General features: G+C 46.6%; 1 protein-coding gene across 1 annotated transcript in view; it reads left to right on the plus strand.

Annotated features, from left to right (window-relative positions):
* Nucleotides 1–9,690: 9,690 nt before the first annotated feature.
* Nucleotides 9,691–19,470, plus strand: part of CDH20 (cadherin 20) — a 155,100-nt gene continuing 145,320 nt past the window's right edge. The window contains exon 1 of the mRNA XM_083623818.1: nt 9,691–9,765. The gene's annotated coding sequence lies outside the window, so the exon portion shown is untranslated. The remainder of the gene's footprint in view (nt 9,766–19,470) is intronic.

Consider the following 19,470-nt stretch of genomic DNA (forward strand, 5'->3'; position numbering starts at 1 on the left):
ATGGAGTTAAGTGAGTCATGAATAGTTTAAGTCCCTTTATTTCATTGAGAGTATGACTGAGTTGGATACAACCCCTAAAGAAAATGGGGGAAAGCTGTTATGTATTTAATGGTCTGTGTTTGCCTGAGCTTGAGTCTGGACTAAGGATTCTGAGCCCCTGTGTTCTGATTCGATACATGATAGCCAATCACAGAACATTTCAGGATTTGGGCCTCTGCCATTGGCCCTTAAACTCTGAGTCATGATTCGCAGCTTGGAATTTTAGACAGCCAATCACGTTGGGAGTGGGAGTGACCCAAACCTTCAGAAAGTAACTTGCAATGCCATATTGTACATCAGTGGCACTTAGAACACACAGCACTTTCTAACTCAACCTCACTTGCAATCTGCTTCTGAAATCTTTATTTGGGCTTCCTTTCCCCGGCATGCATAAAACAACATTTCTTTAGAAAAGCTATCAGAAGTACATTACTATCTGCTGTTGCCGGGGGGGGGGGGGACGGGACGGGACAATACAGTCAGAAACTAAATTTCAAATTGCTATATGCCTAAACATTAAAAATATATATGCTAACATAAAAGTTAGAAACTTGTGTGGTTTTTAAAGAAATTATCGAGCCATATATTACAGAATCCTCTAGGGTGGTCTGTGTTGTATATATAAGCATAGCTTTATATGCTGTACATTATCCTAAATTATAACCTAGAGCACTAGACAGTATCTGCATTTTATTTTCACTGTGTTGTGGTGTGAGGAATAATCAACGTACGTATATTCATGGCAGCCTCAACTCTATTAAAGCTGTCATATATATTTTATTCTGGCTCACTACCTCCACTCTTGCTACAATGTAATTTTTTTTAAGAGAGAGAGATTCAGAGATTTTGACAGTAATGTGGCTTTTATTAATTTACTAGTGAAATACCTGTCGTTATAATAGGGTGTGAGTGGGCAAAAGAGGGCCTGTATATTGCAGGGGCCTGATGTGTGTGTGCATGTGCATTCAAGCAATACAACTCTATGTCTCCTGGCTTTTATCCTTCATACATATGTCCTAGGCTATCTGCTAACAAGAATGCTGGCAGCAGATGGTCAGACAGAAGACGCCGAACTATAATTTCAGGGAGTAATGCAAAATCCCATGACCAAAATGGTTGCACCTAGCCCCCCAAAGTTCCACCAACACAAAGGAGAAGTTGTTTAGTTTTACTCATGAGAGTATTTACTGAAGCTCCTTGGATCTTTGGGTAAGCGGTTTTAAAAGGTGGCCACATCCAAATCTTATTCCACATATCCTCATCTAATTGGCATCCCAAATACCCTTCCCATAATAGGCTTAAAGAATGTGAGCTGCCTAATGATTCTTTCTATTATATCTTAGGCCGTCATACGGAATCTGTTCCGGAAGCCTGTTCAACTTCCAAAATGCTCGAAAACCAAATTGCGGTTTCCGATTGGCTGCAGGAAGTTCCTGCAGCCAATCAGAAGCCGCAAAAGCGCCGTCAGACGTTCGGGTTCTAAAAGAATGTTCACAAACCGGAACAATCGCTTCCAGGTTTGCAGCATTCAAGAGCCAAAGCTTCCGAGTTCCAGGGAGTTCAGGATTCAAGGTATGACTGTATACGGGAGCAGCAGCTCTCTGTGCATATTTGAATGGGAACAAGACTGATACACAGAAAGGGACTTTTACCACTTTGGGCAATTTTTGCCATGAATGGATACATAGATCAGTCACACCAAAAACTGGTCCACCATCTCGATTCAAAATGGTTCCCAGCATCCAAACATCAACAAAGACTGCCAGCCCGACATCAGGAACCCTCAAGCTAAGTTTGGTGAAGATATCTCGAGAGGCAGTCAAAGCTATGGCAAATAAAAAAGTAAAAAAAAATGAGCAAAGTCACACCAAATTTATGTCTGGGTCCACCATCTTGATTTAAAATGGTAGCTGGCATCCAAGCACCAATAAAGAACATTTGCCCCCATTTTGAAAGACCTCACGTCAAGTTTGCCAATGATATCTCAAGAGGGGGTTAAATCTAGAACAAAGAAATGGAAAAACCATCTTCCAACATACATGGTAGATAGAAGCCTGTTAAGTCATGATGCTAACTGATATAAATATTTTATATTCATTATTCAATAATATAGCTCCTTATAATATTACTAATGCAGAACCTTATTTGCTTTAATGGTTACAGTAAACCAGAGGTTTTCAACCTTTTCGAGTCCATGGCTCCCTTGACCAACTACCTTCTTTCTGTGGCACCCCTGTGGGGCTCAGGAGTCCAGTTGTGTGACCCCTTGCCTGCAGAGCTGGCAGCCACTCACCCTTTTTCGAACACCCTCCCTTGTGGAGTGTTCCTTCAGCCTCCTCTCCCATCTCTTTGGGAGTCCTCGGGGCAGCCCCCCTGCCCCAAAGAGAGGTGCCTCCTCACAGTGGCGTAGCGTGGGTTGTCAGCACCCGGGGCAAGGCAAGTAATTTGCGCCCCCTAACCCGTGGATTTTAGCACTCGAGTCTCTTCCACTAGATTAGCACGCGCCCCCTCAGATGTTGCGCCCGGTGCGGCTGGCCCCCCCTGCACCCCCCACACTACGCCACTGCCTCCTCACACTGCCCCACATGGGCCTGGGAAGCACCCCCTGGCCAGCCCCAGAGACGCCATTTGCCTGGGGAGCTTGTAGCTGGGGCTGCTGCAACAAACAGCTGTGCAAGCCTTTGGGAGGCAGAGACATGAGAGGGCATCAGAGGAGGGAAGGAAGGAAGGGAAGAAAGAAAGAGAGAGAGATGCCAGTGTCGCCCGTGACACCCCTCCCTTCAAGGCACCCCTGGGTGCCATGGCACACTGGTTCAAAATTCAAAACCACTGCAGTAAACCTTGCTGTGATGTTTTGTAGAGTATTTTGTGCTATATCATGGTGTCAAGTTAGAAAGCAACATTTTCAAAACCAAGTAAAATATGACTACAAAATTAGTAAAGGTAAAGGGACCCCTGACTATTAGGTCCAGTCGTGTCCGACTCTAGGGTTGCGTGCTCATCTCGCTCTATAGGCCGAGGGAGCCGGCGTACAGCTTCCGGGTCATGTGGCCAGCATGACTAAGCCGCTTCTGGCGAACCAGAGCAGTGCATGGAAACGCCGTTTACTTTCCCAATGGAGCGGTACCTATTTATCTACTTGCACTTTGACGTGCTTTCAAACTGCTAGGTTGGCAGGAGCAGAGACCGAGCAATGGGAGCTTACCCTGTCATGGGGATTCGAACCGCCGACCTTCTGATCGGCAAGTCCTAGGCTCTGTGGTTTAACCCACAGTGTCTCACTAAAATTACTTGGCATGTAAGTCCAGGACTCAAAGGTTTAAACTGACTGCCCACACTGGGCCTCTGCTCTCAAACGTTCAGAAAAAAACACATGCTCTAACCATTGTGAACTTCCTCTGATGACGGTGCTTCCATCATCTGCATAAATGCGGGTGATCAATCTATTCCACCACCAAAGCTTCAAACACACACATCAAAATCCAGCACTGGAAAGGAAGAGTCTATTTGTATGGATAGCATTTTGTTCCCCTAACAGCTATATTAACAGAACACATAAAACTAATTGTAAATCTTGTGGGTTTGTTTTAGAATCTTCTCTTGCAGAACAGTTCGTATGATTTACAGATCACTGCATCTAGGGCGAGAGAGGGCCTATATTCCATTAGAATATAACATTTAAAGAACAGTGAAATGGTAGGCTGTGTTGACTGCATTTATATCCAACCTTTCCTCCAGATTGCTCAATGCAATAGAATGGCTGCCCCCCCCCCCAATGTTATCTAAACTGAGAGGCGATGATCGGCTCAAGTTAGTGAACTTCATGGGTGAATGAGGATCTGAACTTGGGCTTCCTCAGTCTCTATCAGTATTACACTGGTGGCTGCTGCCTGCTGAGGCTAATGGAGTGAAGAACACATCTGGGTGTCTAACAGCAGCTGGATCTAAAGACAGGCTGTCCAATGTTTCCCAAACTTGGGTCTCCAGCTGCTTTTGGACTACAACTTCCAGCATCCCTAGCGAGCAAGACCAGTGGTCAGGGATGATGGGAATTGTAGTCCAAATGTAGCTGGAGACCCAAGTTTGGGAAACACAGGTGTAGACAGTGCTAAACTAGATGGCTCAATGGTATGATTCCATACAGTATGCAGAGGCTTCCTATGTTCCTCTGGATGAATTCTAATCAGTCCAGGGACTCAAATAATTTTATGTCTTTCTTATTTATTTATTTATTTATTTATTTTCAGAGAGAGAGAGAGAGAGAGAGAGAGAGAGAGAGAGTAAGTAAAGCTGCAAAGGAACATGCTGAAGTGCTTTCTACGGATTGGTTGCAGGCGTTGGGAATGAACCACTTTGTGAAAATTGCAACAATATCTATTTCCCATTTGATCAGCTGTTTCCAGTCTCAAGGAAACAGTGATATCTGGAAGATTGAATTGTCTTGTGGTCCTGCCTGAACATGAATTTTCTATGGGAAATTGCTTGGGAAGGGAAGTTTTTCCCTCGATGGATAGCTCAGCTGGTTAGAGCATGCTGCTAATAACACCAAGGTTGCAGGTTTGAACCCCGTATGGGACAGCTGAATATTCCTGCATCGCAGGGAGCTGGTCTAGATGATCCTCAGGGTCACTTCCAACTCTATGATACTCTCTCTCTCTTTCCAGAATGTGATGGGGGAAGGGGAAGGTCACAGCAATGTCAGCTTCAAGTCGGAAGGCAGATGGAGGGGGGGGTTATAACAGAGGGGAAGGTAGGAAGTTGTTCTGGGGTTGGTTGGGTTTGGTTGGGTTCTGGGACTGGTGGGGTTGAGGGAACTGGCTGCTGTTGGTGGGTCACTTTCTCTTTCGCCAAATTGCCATTACCGGTAAGCCATGCTTGCAACGTTCTAACTAGGATACCAATAGCAACAAAATAAAAAGCAACACTGTAGTAGAACTACTCATCTTCCACAAGAAACAAATTTGCAGCAGTTGAACGCTGTATGAAATAGTGTTATCTGCCAATAAACCAAAGGGTGCATTCGCCACAGCCGTAACTCATTTGCAATGAGCAGTGTCAGATAAAAGAAAATCAAAACTCCACTATAGCTTGAAAAGAGTCCTTGATTCCATTTGAGTCGTTCTGTACTGAAACAATAACTTTTAAAAATTGATATTGGATGCTAATAAAGAAATTGAACCCCAAACTTTCTATGGTATGTTTACATCTGTAAATTACTGCAGATCTTTTTTAAAAATAAAATAAAATTATATCGTCATGTCAATGTTTGTTTGGATTCCTAAGCATTTGTGCCCAAAGATGAAGTACCCTTTAGATGAAGGGCTTCTGCTTGTTCACAAGAAGCCTATGAAAAGGCTCTGTGTCAGGGACTCAGGAGCAGGAGCACTGGGGAGAGAGGAAATGGAGAGCGAAGGGGAAGAATCCGAGGGCAGCGTAGGGGAGTATGACAGTGGCCCGAGAGATTCCATGAGCTTCTCCAGCGAATCAGAAGATTCCCAGAAGGGGGCGTCTATGGTCAGGGCAAGGGGGGTCCCAGGGGGGACGCACCAGAAACAAGGAGCCAGAGGGGAACCCCAAAGCAGCAGTGGGGGATTGGGACCAGTTTCCCCACCAGAGCGTAGTGGGGGGGAAGAGTCACATGTGTCAGGGCCAGCGTCTCCTCCAGCGGGGAGAGAGAGTGAGTCAGGGCTGACCACGCCTCCAACGGAGGGGAGGTCAGTTGCAGCTAGCCCCCCCCAGAGGGGGAAGCAGTTACAGCAGCAGCAGTGAAACGGTCAGGAGAAAAGTTACCGGCTGGGCGCGCGCGCCAAGTTCAAATGTACAGGCGTGGGGAACAGCAGGAGACCCGGATGGGGAACCAGCTCCTAAAGCCCGCCGGAGGGAGGGGGAAGGCTCAGGGGACTCAGCGTCAGAAGAGTCTAGAAAGGGCGAGACCCCAACGGCCAGGCGGAACCAGAGGCGGAAGGAACTGAGGAAGAGGTGGAGTAAGGCTAGAATCTTAAATTGGTGTCAGGGGGGAGGAGACTCAGATGGAGCATCAGCGGTCTGACAGTTGAGACGTAGAGCTGCGCGCTGCGGCTCTGGAAGTGAAACTGAACTTCAATAAAGACTTTGTACCTAACAACGAAGCAGCGTTGGTCCTTTGTGAGCTGGGACCTTGGGCAGCTCTGACACTCTGCTTTAGGTCTGAGCCCTGTTATCTGCTCAGAAGAACTGTCCCTACTGAAAACACACCCAAAACCGTTTTTGAAACTCACAAAGCTTAAACAACTCTGGCTGCACGGCAAAGACATTGCCACATCACGTAGAATTCAAATCACATAGAATTAGAATTAGAGTCTTGGAATGATAGAATCATAGAATTGTAGAGTTAGACCCTGAGGTCTAAGCCCCTGCAATGCAGGAATCTCAATCAAAACATCAATGACCGGTGGCCATCAAACCTCCAGGGAAGGAGAGTCCACAACTTCCAGGGGAAGACCATTCCACCGTCAAACAACCAGCTCTTACTGCCAGAAAGTTTCCCTGGTGTTTGGTCAGAATCTCCTTTCTTGTAATTTGAAGCCATTGGTTCGAGTCCTGCCCTCCAGAGCAGGGGAAAACAAGCTTGCTCCATCTTCCATGTGACAGCCCTTGAGATATCTGAAGATGGCTGTCATGTCTCCTCTCAAGTCTCCTCTTTGAGTATGGGTCTGGAGATCAGTTCATCCAGGCTTCCACATTTTCTTTATATATATATATATATATATATATAAATAAATAAATGTTGCATTAATTTTAACATATTAATTATCATACATACAACAAAACTTCACATCTTATACAATCTTTTCGGACTTCCATCAGCACCTCTGATGATCCACCACTCTTACCACTTCTTCTGCATTTCTTAAATTCATATTGCCTTTAATTATCTTAACTAACAATTCTCCTCTTTACCAATTTTTGCAATAATTCAAATAATTCGCCTCACAAAACTTCTTGCAAACCTACAAACGTAATCTGATCGTCACAATTACTTTTCAAATAGTCCATAAATTTACACCAGTCTTCTGTGAATCTCTGGTCCCGCCGGTTTCAAATTCTTCCTGTTAGTTTGTCTAATTCTGCATAGTCCATCAATTTCAACCTCCATTCTTCTTTTGTCGGTATTTCTTCTTGCTTCCAATTTTGTGCGAGTAATATTCTTGCTGCCATCACTGCATATAAAAATAATTTACAATGCTTTCTATTTATATCATCTCCTACAATGCCAAGTAAAAAATGCTTCTGGCTTTTTAGTAAATGTATATTTCAACATTTTTTTCATCTCACTATATATCATTCCCCAGAAGTTTTTCAGGCTTCCCCATTTTCATTTGCCCTGCTCATCACAGTAAGTCGACTCTGGTACACGTGACGAGCCCCCAACCTTCCTCCCAACTTTGGAGTTGCAGAGGTGGGCAAGCATCCACACAGCAGTTGTTTGTCAACATCTGTCCCCTCCTCAGTTCCAAGACTGAGAGGAAGGCTTAAGCTTGTCTGGCCACCACATTGCCAAGGTACCTAGAGGACCTCAGACCTTCACTGGCCAAACCAGTGAGCCCCCACATCCTTTTTCAGCTCTGGAACTGGCCAGTGGTTTCCTTGGCCATTGAGTTGCCGAGATTAGGAGAGCACATTGGTCATGCAGCAGCTGAGCCAATAACTTCTTTCTGGTTCCAGAGGTTGACCAGGAGGCTATACTTTCTTTGGCTGTTGCATTGCTAGGACACACAGGCCAGAATGCTTTGGCAAACTAGCAAGGGCCCACCACTATTTCCTACTCCATACCTGGAACAAGAAATTGTCTCTGACCTCACGCAGCACAGGTTCAGTGGCAAGCAAAGGGGCAAGGCCCTGGATAACTTCATTTTTTAAAAGTCTGCAAAAGTCAGTAACAATAAAAAGGTGGACCCATGCTTTTTTAAAAAAACACACGTTGGAATCTGAACTTTTATCCATCAGCATAGTAAGCACCTCTCAAATAGAACTGCCCAGATAATATTCTGCCTATATACTTGAGCCCCTAAACTTATTGTGGTCTTCCTGTACTACTCAGGAACCTGAGTGGTAGACCATTCGTAACTACAAATCCTAGGACAATTCTTGTGGTGGGATTGTCTATTGCAGAGGAGTCTACTGAGCTGCCGCCACTGCCACCTCTATCAGCTCATCAGGACGCCAACTGGCCATTAATTACTGGTGGGCTTCCAGTTCACTCCTACTACCATAAAAAGGGGCACATATTCCTGGCACCAATTGGCTAATTCAATTTACTTCAGCAGACCTCGCTTCTGTCGGAATATTCATGAGCAGCGGAATGAGCACCAGAGGCTGAGGCAGACAGCAGCTACTTAAGAACATGGGCAAGCAGGCAGAGGGAGTGTGAGAGAGAAAGGAGGACAATATAATACAGTGGTACCTCAGGTCACATATGCTTCAGTTTACACACTCTGCTAACCCAGAAATAGTGCTTCAGGTTAAGAACTTTGCTTCAGGATAAAAACAGAAATCGGGCTCCGGTGGCGTGGCGGCAGCAGGAGGCCCCATTAGCTAAAGTGGTGCTTCAGGTTAAGAACAGTTTCAGGTTAAGAACAGACCTCCGGAACGAATTAAGTACTTAACCAGAGGTACCACTGTACTAACTTTTTAAGAACAATGTTTATAAGTGCTTCCCTACAGTTTCCATTACAAACAATCTAGCTGGAGCGGAAGGAGCCTCCCCTATGCTCCAGCCATTGACCCAAAGCAGTGGCGTAGCGTGGGGGGTGCAGGGGGGGCCGGCTGCACCGGGCGCAACATCTGGGTTAGGGGGCGCAAATCCACGGGTTAGGGGGCGCAAATTACTTGTCTTGCCCCGGGTGCTGACAACCCACGCTACGCCACTGACCCAAGGAGTCCATTTTCAGAAGGCAACAGAACTGGGAGAAGATTCTCAGGCATCAATCCTATCCAGAAGCAGCTGGCGGAAAGCTAGCCAGTGTAAACTAAGCCAGCATAAATTTGCGCCAAATCCAAACCGTGTTCAGCAGGGGGGCTGCTGCTCAGTGTTAGAAGCTGAGATATGAAAGCTAGGAGCTAAATGGCACCCTAAACCGAGGTTATGGGCACAACCACAGAATGTCTAGGCACGCTTATATATATCAAGAATACAAAGCTGAAACTGAATGAACTGCATGCAACCAAAATGCGGGTGAGATGAAGGCGGGATTATGGAGAGAAATATGGCCAAAAACTCTTGAACAAGTATTGGACTGCAAGGTTTTGAGCGAGGGCAATTAGAATAAGATGTATTATTTTATTATTGATATAAAGCTCCAGAATGTGTTTGGTATAGTTGAGTTTTTAACCTCTATATTCAGTATATTTTATTATATTTTATTGTTATGGCTGATGCGAATGAAGATTCTTCTGATCCGATCCCTTGGACAAGCCACCTGCCTTGGCTTGGGCGCGGGCGCTTCTGGAGAGGCGAGGCTCGCGGCGGAGTTTGGCGCCGGGACTTTGCGAGAAGGTGCGCACGCGCGGGAAACGGCGCCAGAAAGGCTCCTCTCGGCGCGGCTGGGTGAATGAGCGCGAAGCTGCGGCGTCTATGGGAAGGGAAGGAGCAAAGGAGGCGCGTGCGAGAGAGAGAGAGAGGACTCGCTTTGCTTCCTCCAGGGACCGATCGCGGGGCAAGAAGAGGGGGAGGCGCCCCCACGTCCGGTAAGCCGCGCGCAAATTGGTTCGAAATGGAATGCGCGGGCCGGCTCGCTATTGGATAAGGAGTTTTCTCCCGCGCGTGGGAATCCTCGACGTGAAGCTGTGAATGGAGCCGGGAAGGTGCGCGGTGGGGGGGGGGGTTGAGATGGCGGGGTCTCCGTCTCACTGGGGTCTCCTGGTCTGTTTCGTCGAAAGTCCCAGAGTTAAAAAAAAAGACGCGATCCTAAAGGAGCGCGCAGGGGCCTTGCAGGGTAAATCGGCCCGCTTCGACGCCTCTTGTCTTAATTGGAGCGTTTCTTTTTTAAAGCGCGCAGGTGGACCTCGCTTTTCCTTTAATCGCAAGCTGACTTGGCGAGGATCGGGGGTACCAAGTCGAATGAACTATGTGGGGGAGGGGGCATGTAAGCCCCTCCCAATCGATCACATGACTATTTGAATGGCAATGCCCATCAACTTTTTTGGGGGAGGGGGCGGCTCAAATACAATGGTACCTCGGGTTACATAGGCTTCAGGTTACAGACTCCGTTAACCCAGAAATAGTACCTCGGGTTAAGAACTTTGCTTCAGGATGAGAACAGAAATCGGGCTCCAGTGGCATGGCGGCAGCAGGAGGCCCCATTAGCTAAAGTGGTGCTTCAGGTTAAGAACAGTTTCAGGTTAAGAACGGATCTCCGGGACGAATTAAGTACTTAACCCGAGGTACCACTGTATTTTATTGGGGAGTCGCCGGCTCCTATGGTGGGGAAGCCTAACTCCGTATTAGGCACTGCGTTCCGGAACTAGGATGCGTGGTCGTTTACTCCGGATCCATCAACCTGATGGGGGTCACATGCTGTGCTTCTGATTTACACAAGCGGAGAGGGTGGAGTTGAGACAGAGAAATGAAACGTGGGGGGGGGGGAGAATATAAATCAGGCCTTGAAGAGCCGACTTTTGGAGAAAGAAAGAAAAAAAAGCGCTCGCTTTAAGCAGCGGAGTATCCGACCCTAGTCCTGTATAATCCTTGGGACAGGAAGGTATTTCTTGCTATTGAGAGCTGCCGCCGCCGCCGCAGCCGCCGCCTCCTCCTCTGTCTGCTCCTCAAGGTGCCAACCGGCCATTAATTACTTTCAGCTGGTGGGGTTCCAGGCAGCCCCACCCGGAGGAAGGGGCGCCCATTCCTGGCACCAATCAGCTAATTCCATTTACCTCCGCGGCGTTCGCTCCCGTCAGAATATTCATGAGCGGAGGAAGGAGCACCGGCGGCGGCGGCGGCGACTCGGGCACACGGCGGCCGCTCCGAACAGGAGCGAGCAGGCGGCGCGAAAAGAGCAGCAAAGAAACACGACTTTCTATCGATAGTAATAATAATAATAACGTCCACAACAGCTTCCCTCCAGTCTCTTGTCCCCAACTCGCTGGTGCCGAATGAGCCTCGCTTCTCCTCCCGCCACTGACCTGAGGCGAAACAGTGAGACATTCACCTCAGCGGCAGAAAACCTCTGAGGGAAAGCGAGCGCCAGAGACGCCGCGCGACTTTTTTTCCCCGCGACCGAGAGCGGGCTTTTCATTCTTTAATTCTCATTTGATTTTTCTCCCGGCCGGAGAAAGCTGTTCTTTCTTTTAGTCAGCGCGCAGGTCGGCCTCGACGCGCGACTGACTACCTAGGGGCGGTGGGGAGGGGAAGCCCGAAGGAAACTCCTGACGAGCCGCTAGAGGGAAAAGGGGGGAGAGGACGCGCTGGCGTTGGTCACAGCGACGCCGGTGGGCAGGCGGCGGCGGCAGCGGGGAGCCGAGCTTCGCGGCAGGGGCTTCTGGCGGCTGGAGGCTGCGGTGGCGAGCTGGAGTTTGTGTCGGGACCTTGCGAGGAGAGGAGGTGAAGGAGAGCGGGGCGCCCTTGCGACGGCGGGGAGGCCACTCGCCGGCTCCTGGAAGGGAAGCGAGAGAGAGAGAGACTCGCTTTATCGTCTCCCGCCAACTTATCCCTGGACGAGAGGCGGCGGCAGCAGCAGCACCTCCTCGCCGGGTAAGTGACGCACGGCGACTCTAAAAGGGACGCCTATTGAGGAAAGGTCCGCGCGATCGTGCCTGGTTTTTCACGTGGCTGCGGATGGCGCTTCCTCCTGCGCCAGGGAGAGATCCGAGCGTGTTTTGAGGGGGAAGGAGCGCCCAGGCACCGAGATCCTTTCCAGTCTGGTCTGGTCCCATGTTCGGCCCGAAGTTCCCGCCGAGTTACAGGGCGCTGGATCCCAGGCTAGGGAGTCGGAGTAGTTAGCGCGGCAGCTTACTCCGGGTTAATAAAGAAGCTGTCATCTTCGATCTGACCCAAGGTGGAAGGTGGAATCTCATCCAGGTGGATGCATCCAGGTGGACACATCCAGGTACCAATGCTTGGGGGTTAGGGGTTGCCACCCTTTGAGTGTCGTGTTCAAAGCAGGGGCCGCCGCCCCCTACAAGTTTGTGGAGGGTGGCACGGCTAAAAATGAGAGTTATGTGTATGAGCAGAAATAGAGAGGAGGCTGGACTCGAACCCATGGCTTCAAGTTGCGAGAAAGGAGATTCCAGCTAAACATTGGGGGGGGGACTTTGACAGCAAGAGCTGTTCGGTTGTGGGGTGGACTCCCACCAGAGGTGGCTGGCTCTCCTTCTTTGGAGGTTTTTAAAGCAGAGGTTGGATGGCCATCTGTCATGGATGCTTTAGTTGAGATTCCTGCATTGCAGGGGGTTGGGCTAGATGACCCTTGGGGTCCCTCTAAGATTCTATAAGCACATGTCTAGAACACAGAAGGAAGGAGGAGACTCTCTGGTGTGGCAATAGTGGCAATTCAGATCTGGAATTTTCTAACAGAGCTTTGGAAGTTTAACATAACTCAGTGGTGCAGCTGTTTTGAGAAAATGGGAGGTGAGTTCTGCATTAGTGTGGAAAGAGTGGTATCTGTGGCAAGTGTGAGCGGCCTATTTGGGGTGTTTGGGCAGTGGGCAGCCCTTCCATTTGCTACAGAAAGACCTCTGCGAGGGGATGGGGGAGCAGAGGGAAGCTTCATAAAGATGGAGACAGAGGATAGTAGGAGCTGTATGCATTTAAGGATCTAAAAACAGGAGCCTGATAGGTTTTAAAGAGTGTTGCACAAGGCAGAGTAAAGCAAAGAGTCCTCTACATACAGAAAGCTTTCGCAGAAGTTGTGAGTTCTGTTCAGAGAGAATCTAAGGAGATGGGGGATCTTTTACCATGCCATGTCCTTAACCTCCGTAAGTGACGGTATGGATAAATATGCAGTGATCTGTAGCAGAACATCACTTTTAATTGGAGAGGCGGTCTGTAGAGGAAGTGAATTGTGAGAGCACTGAAAGCAGGTTGAGAAGCATCCGCAGGACAGAAAGTATCCCAAAACCACAGTTTCACTGTAAATAGGTAAAAATTAGTTTTTGTTTTGTGTGCTCTAAAACAAAGTGAATGCTTCTCTTCCTTCTTCCCAGAAGAGGTTTGTGTTCTTTTCTGACCAGCTGAATTGGTCACATTTGGCTGGTCATGGATGTCCCTTTCATATGGCACTTCAGATTTAGGAATCTGCCCATTTTTGTTGCTAGTATATATGAAGGAGAGAAAGAGGTGGAGAGGCTGGAGTTGAGGTAGAGAAAATAAATGTTAAAAAGATACGGAAGGAAGAGATCCAGTGACTGGGACATAAATCAGGCAGAATATATGGGGCATTGATGAGAATAGTTCTTTTCACTCCTTTATATTTTTTTTTTATAAAAAAAGTGCCCACTTTAGAAGAAAGAAAAAGAAGACGACTGATTATTGGCATCCAGCACTGAAACCAAGGCAGCTGATGCTGAGAGGAGCCAAAGGGTGCAGTTCTTCTTAGTTTAAAAACAGCAAGGCATTCTTTGCCAAAGATTGCTGTAAACACTGAATAAAGATTTCATTGTGGGTTGGTGTGACTAGAATAATTAGTCAGTTAATTGTTCATTCTGATTCAAAGGTGCAGTAATCAGCAATACATAGTGGTATTTTTTTAAAAAAAATAGCAACAAGTGAAAGAGAAAGAAAGGCAAGTCAGTAACTTGCAATATTTATCACTTATTGTCATATTTACCATCTGTTATAGAACCCAGAAAACTGAACTTGGTGGGGGTTTTTTATTTCTTTCAAAGGTAAATCTTGGAATGCAATGGGATTAAAAAAAAAGAATCTTGCATCTACTCCTTTTCAGTTTGATGTGACAGTTGTGTTTCTCTCTCTCTCTCTTTAATGGAAAAAAAAATGCAAAGGTGGCTATGGAATGAACATCTTAAATGGATTGACTAATACCAATTAATATATTCTTCTGTGCTCACTTTATTGCCAACTCAGCAGGGATGAAAGCTAATTGTGCCAGCTTTTGTGCTGCTCTGACACTCTTCAAGCAGGCTTGCTAGAGTGGAGCTGTAAACTGTGGGGTTTTTTTACACTGTAATTATTGTGTCTGGAGCAAGTTACATTACCAAAAAAAAAAAAAAACCCAACCCGTTGCTCTATCAAATGCTCAACTGGCATTATAAAAAGTTTTTATAGCATTAGCTATCCTATGTGACTTTATGCGGAGTGTGAAATGGTTGCTGGCGCCTCAGGATGACTTTAAATCGTGGAAATTATGAATACTTACATAGCACCATCAATGTGCATAGTGTTTTATAGCATAAGGTGTGGTTTTTTTAAAAAAACCTAGTCCCAACCCTGAGGAAATGTAAAATTAGACAGTGGAGAGGAACCAAAGGGAGGTGAGAAGAAAAAATCATGAAGGATGGATGTAAGAAAAATCAGTTAACCCATAACTGCAGTGCATTCCTATGTGCAGAACTAGGTCTCACTGTATTCAGTGAGGTGAGCAGAGCAATCCTTACTCTGGCCCACAGAATAGCACAGTTGGTAAGGGTGTGGTGCTGACAATGCCAAGGCTGCAGGTTCGATCCCCATAAGGGATGGGTGCATATTGGTTGGACTAGATGATCCTCAGAGTCCTTTCCAACTCTATGAGATTCTATGACCAGGAAAGAGAAGGACAGAATTGAGTTGTGGTGCCACTACTGCATCCTTGTCACTTGCACCAGCCAGGGCAGAAGGTGGAGGCAGTTGTAGCCACCCTTTTTTGTTGCCCCAGCCCCAAGCTGGAGCCAGATGTTAGTATCCAATGGGTCTAGCTCCATCCTGAAATATCCTAATGCCCCATCAGTTACTACTGGGGGGGGGGGAGAACACTGCTGGTAGCACACTGCCTCTGCTGTGGTTTCTTCAACTTGCAGCATGACAGCAGAGTCCCCTGCTTGTGTGATCCTATCCAGATGTGCAGACTGGGGGTTAGGACTGCAGCCTCCCTCCCCAGTTAAGTACAGTATGTTTAAGACCGCAGCTTTAGGTGTGATTGGAGATGGTGACTTTTAGGGGGTGAATAAGCAAGGGCTTTTTGCTTTTGTAAAAGGTGGGCTTTAAGGAAGGATTTCAAGGAAGGGATAACTTGCACTTCATATAGTATACTGTGACTTCCTGACATTCACTGAAGGGGAAAAAAACCACAGCAGTGTGATGGTAGCCTGATCTACCTCATAAGCAATAACTGTCATCTGCCTGTGGGCATCAACATGGCAGTACAAGGCTCTGGAACCACTTGACCAATTTGCAGAAAGAACGTGTCATTCAAAAGTCCATAGCCTGCAGGCAAGTCATGCCTTTTGCAAGCTTAATTACCCCCCTTCTTAATATAAAACCAAATCTCCTTTCATGGAGAACATGTTTATGTTGGATACAAAAAGTATATCCCACCTGTTTTTCAGAACGATTTCAAGGCAAAAAAAAGACAACAGGAATAAAATATAAACCAATTCGCAGTTCAAACAGATAAGTCAAAATGCTGGCATATGAAATAAATCAAAATATTAGCATTTAAAGCAAGACCGCTAGAAGAGTTTGCAAAACACCCATCACAATTAAAAGATCAAAATACCAAAGGGAGGGAATACATATTCAGCCAAAGGTGTTTTTAAACAGCCATGTCTTCATCAGCTTTCTAAAACAGTACTGTGAATGGGCTGGCACACAACTCACATTCCACAGGGATGGTGCCACTACAGAGAAGGTCCTACCCTTTGTCATTGCCAAGTGTTCCTCGTGGTGGTGAGGTTACTGGAGCAGGGCTACAGAGGATAACTGGAGCATACAGGCAGGCTTATGTGGAAGGAGGAATTCCTTAGGGTATACAGGTGACAAACCATTAAGGGCTTTAGAAGGCCAACACTAGCTCCTTGAATTGAGCCTGGAAACAAGCCAGCTATCAGAATCCCAATTGCTGCTTTTTGCTTTGCAAGAGCACCCTCTAATTTGAAGGTTACTAAGGCATGAATGGACATGGGTGGCACTGTGGGTTAAACCACAGAGCCTAGGACTTGCCGATCAGAAGGTCGGCGGTTTGAATCCCCGCAACAGGGTGAGCTCCCGTTGCTCAGTCTCCTGCCAACCTAGCAGTTCAAAAGCATGTCAAAGTGCAAGTAGATAAATAGGTACCACTCCGGCGGGAAGGTAAACGGCGTTTCCGTGCGTTGCTCTGGTTCACCAGAAGCAGCTTAGTCATGCTGGACACATGACCTGGAAGCTGTACGCCGGCTCCCTCGGCCAATAAAGCGAGATGAGCACTGCAACCCCAGGGTCGGTCATGACTGGACCTAATGGTCAGGGCTCCTTTACCTTTAAGGCATGAATTGCTGTGAAAGAAGTCTAGCTTTGTTAAGAAGGGCTGTAGCTGGTGAACCAGCCAAAGCTGAAAGAAGTCACCCCTCACTAGTGACACTACTTGCCCATCTAAGAAGAGTGCTGAGTCAAGCTACAAACCTGACATTTCAGGGCAAATGCAGCCCCACCCAGGATACATTGTAAACCCAAACCTGAATCATATGGTCTACCTAACAGCAATACTTCCGTTTTGTCTGGAGTCAGCATGTTCCACCCCATCCTTTGCCATTAACAAACTACAGTTTAATCTTTCACCTGCCTCCCTGGGATCTGATGGAAATTAGGATGTTGGGTGTCACCAGAATACTGATGACCCTGGAACCCATATATCTGGGTGACCTACACTGGTAGTTTCTTTTAACAGCACAGTGTGGGGAAAATGGAGCCTATTGGCTAAGAGGATGAAAACAGTCTCCCAGCATCACCTCCCTGCTTCTTTCTCTCAGAACTGAGTGGAGCCAGTTAGATAAAGTAAAGGTAAAGGGACCCTGACCATTAGGTCCAGTTGTGACCGACTCTGGGGTTGCGGCGCTCATCTCGCTTTATTGGCCGAGGGAGCCGGCGTACAGCTTCCGGGTCATGTGGCCAGCATGACTAAGCTGCTTCTGGTGAACCAGAGCAGCGCACAGAAACGCTGTTTACCTTCCCGCCGGAGCGGTACCTATTTATCTACTTGCACTTTGACGTGCTTTCAAACTGCTAGGTTGGCAGGAGCAGGGACCGAGCAACAGGAGCTCACCCCATCATGGACATTCAAACCGCCGACCTTCTGATCGGCAAGTCCTAGGCTCTGTGGTTTACCCCACGGCGCCACCCACGTCCCACCAGTTAGATACTTTGCCCCTAATGCCTACTGAAGGCAGCCCAGGAGCATATAACGAACAGTGGTATCAAATGTTGCTGAAGGATTCAGTTGTAGTCTCCCAGTCCATTTTCCAATGTAAACCACCCCACCAGAGGCAGCCGAAGCAGCTTCCATGCCAAAACCAAATCAAAAGCCAGATTCTGGAAGGGATCTAATCAATTTCATTCAAAACTCCTTGGAGTTGTATCACCACAACCTACTTAAAGAGCTTGCACCTGACACTGGGCAATAGTTATTCAAATAGACAAAATATGTGATTTTAAAAATGTTTTATTTTTTATGAAACCCTCCCTCGTGGAAGCATTTACTACTTCACTAGCCAATGTGTGGAATATGACGATTTCACCAATCAGGATGAGTAAGGCTCCAAGGACATAAGTTATCAGTCACAGATCTCAAAGGATCCACATTCTAGGGGCCAACAAGTTGGAAGGCATCCAACAAATCATGGCAAACAGAGCCCCTAGCTTCCTCCAGAACTTGGTATAGTGGTACCTTGGTTTAAGAACAGTCCTGTTCACAAACGATTTGGTTTACAAACTCCGCAAAACCAGAAGTAGTGTCCTGGGTTGCGAACTTTACCTCTGTTTAAGAACAGAATCTGAACAGTGGAAGGGCACTGGCAGTGGGAGGCCTCATTAGGGAAAGCACACCTCGGTTTAAGAATGGTTTCGGACTTCTGGAACGGATTAAGTTCATAAACTGAGGTACCGTACCACTGTACTGACAAACTATCCTCCCATTTACATTACTAAATGTAATGTTAGATGAAAAAGAGCAGAGGAAAATAGGTGTGAGATCAAGGAGAACCTGCCCCGATAATTTGATTGAAAGGTGGGTTGCAACCTTAACAATATTTTCTTTTTTTAATGTATAGCATGGGAGAATGGAAATAAAGTGGCAGCAGTACTAACAGAACCATTTGCTAGTTTCTATTAGGTATGTACAAAGCAAGGTTGATGTGTGTAGAAATGGATGATCACAGAATATCTTGTAAACAAAGTTTTTTAAAAATAAATAAATGGGATTGTTTCAAAGTGGATGTCAAAAATGGGCCAATTAATCTGTAGTATGACGCAAGTGAGCAGCAAGATTTTATGCCAGGGATTAATTTGGCTTTCAGTGCAAATTCAGGGAGCATATCTATATCTATATATCTATACCTACAGTATATCATCTCACCTCTAGATCTAGATCTAGATCTGTATATCTCTCTTACAGCCAGAGTTGTCATACCTGTCACTGCCATACATTAGAAAACTGGGAAGAAGTCACCAGTAAGGGAAAGAAATAAGCAAGCCTGCAGGCACACATCCACCTTGCAGCTGGAATATAAGTTTTATTGTTGTTTTTTAGCACAACTGAACTTTGACACTGTTCATTATGCTAGAGAATTGGGAAAGCCACAAATGGTCTTGGGGATAACTCCAGTGTTTCCTTCAGGCTCTTGGCCCGAAGCGACAAAAGCAACAATGCACGCAGTGTGACCTGTATATTCAGAATTCCACAAAGCTTGCTAAGTTTTTACAAAACAATGGGTTGCCTGATTATGAGAAGGGATATGAAGCATGTAGAGAAGAGATAAGCCCTTTGGAAAAAGAACCACACTGCCATTTATCTGAACTGCTATGTTCAAATGGGTAAGAGGGGTAGAACTGTGATAAGGGATAAAATTAACTCACTCTATGTGTGTACACACCATATTTGGAGAGGAAACTTCATTGGGTTTCTTGCTTGTTATTCATTTTGTTAAGTGCAAACTTTTTCAAGGCAGTCTTCAGCTCTGTGTTCTCTACCAGAAAAAGCAAAGTAATCTGAATCAATGTGGGGTTTTTTTGGGGGGGGGTAAGCATAAAGTACAGTGCATGCCTTAGGCTGCACTCCTAGCCCCCTGTTCAGCAAGGCTGGAGAGGGTTAAGGCCCTAAATGGCCTCAGTCCAGTATACCTGAAGAAGTGTCTCCACCCCCATCGTTCTACCCGGACACTGAGCTCCAGTGCCGAGGGCCTTCTGGTGGTTCCCTCACTGCGAGAAGCTAAGTTACAGGGAACCAAGCAGAGGGCCTTCTTGGTAGTGGCACCCACCCTGTAGAACGCCCT

This window comes from Podarcis filfolensis (genome assembly GCF_964270895.1).
Source record: "Podarcis filfolensis genome assembly, chromosome: 7".
Lineage (NCBI taxonomy): Eukaryota > Metazoa > Chordata > Lepidosauria > Squamata > Lacertidae > Podarcis > Podarcis filfolensis.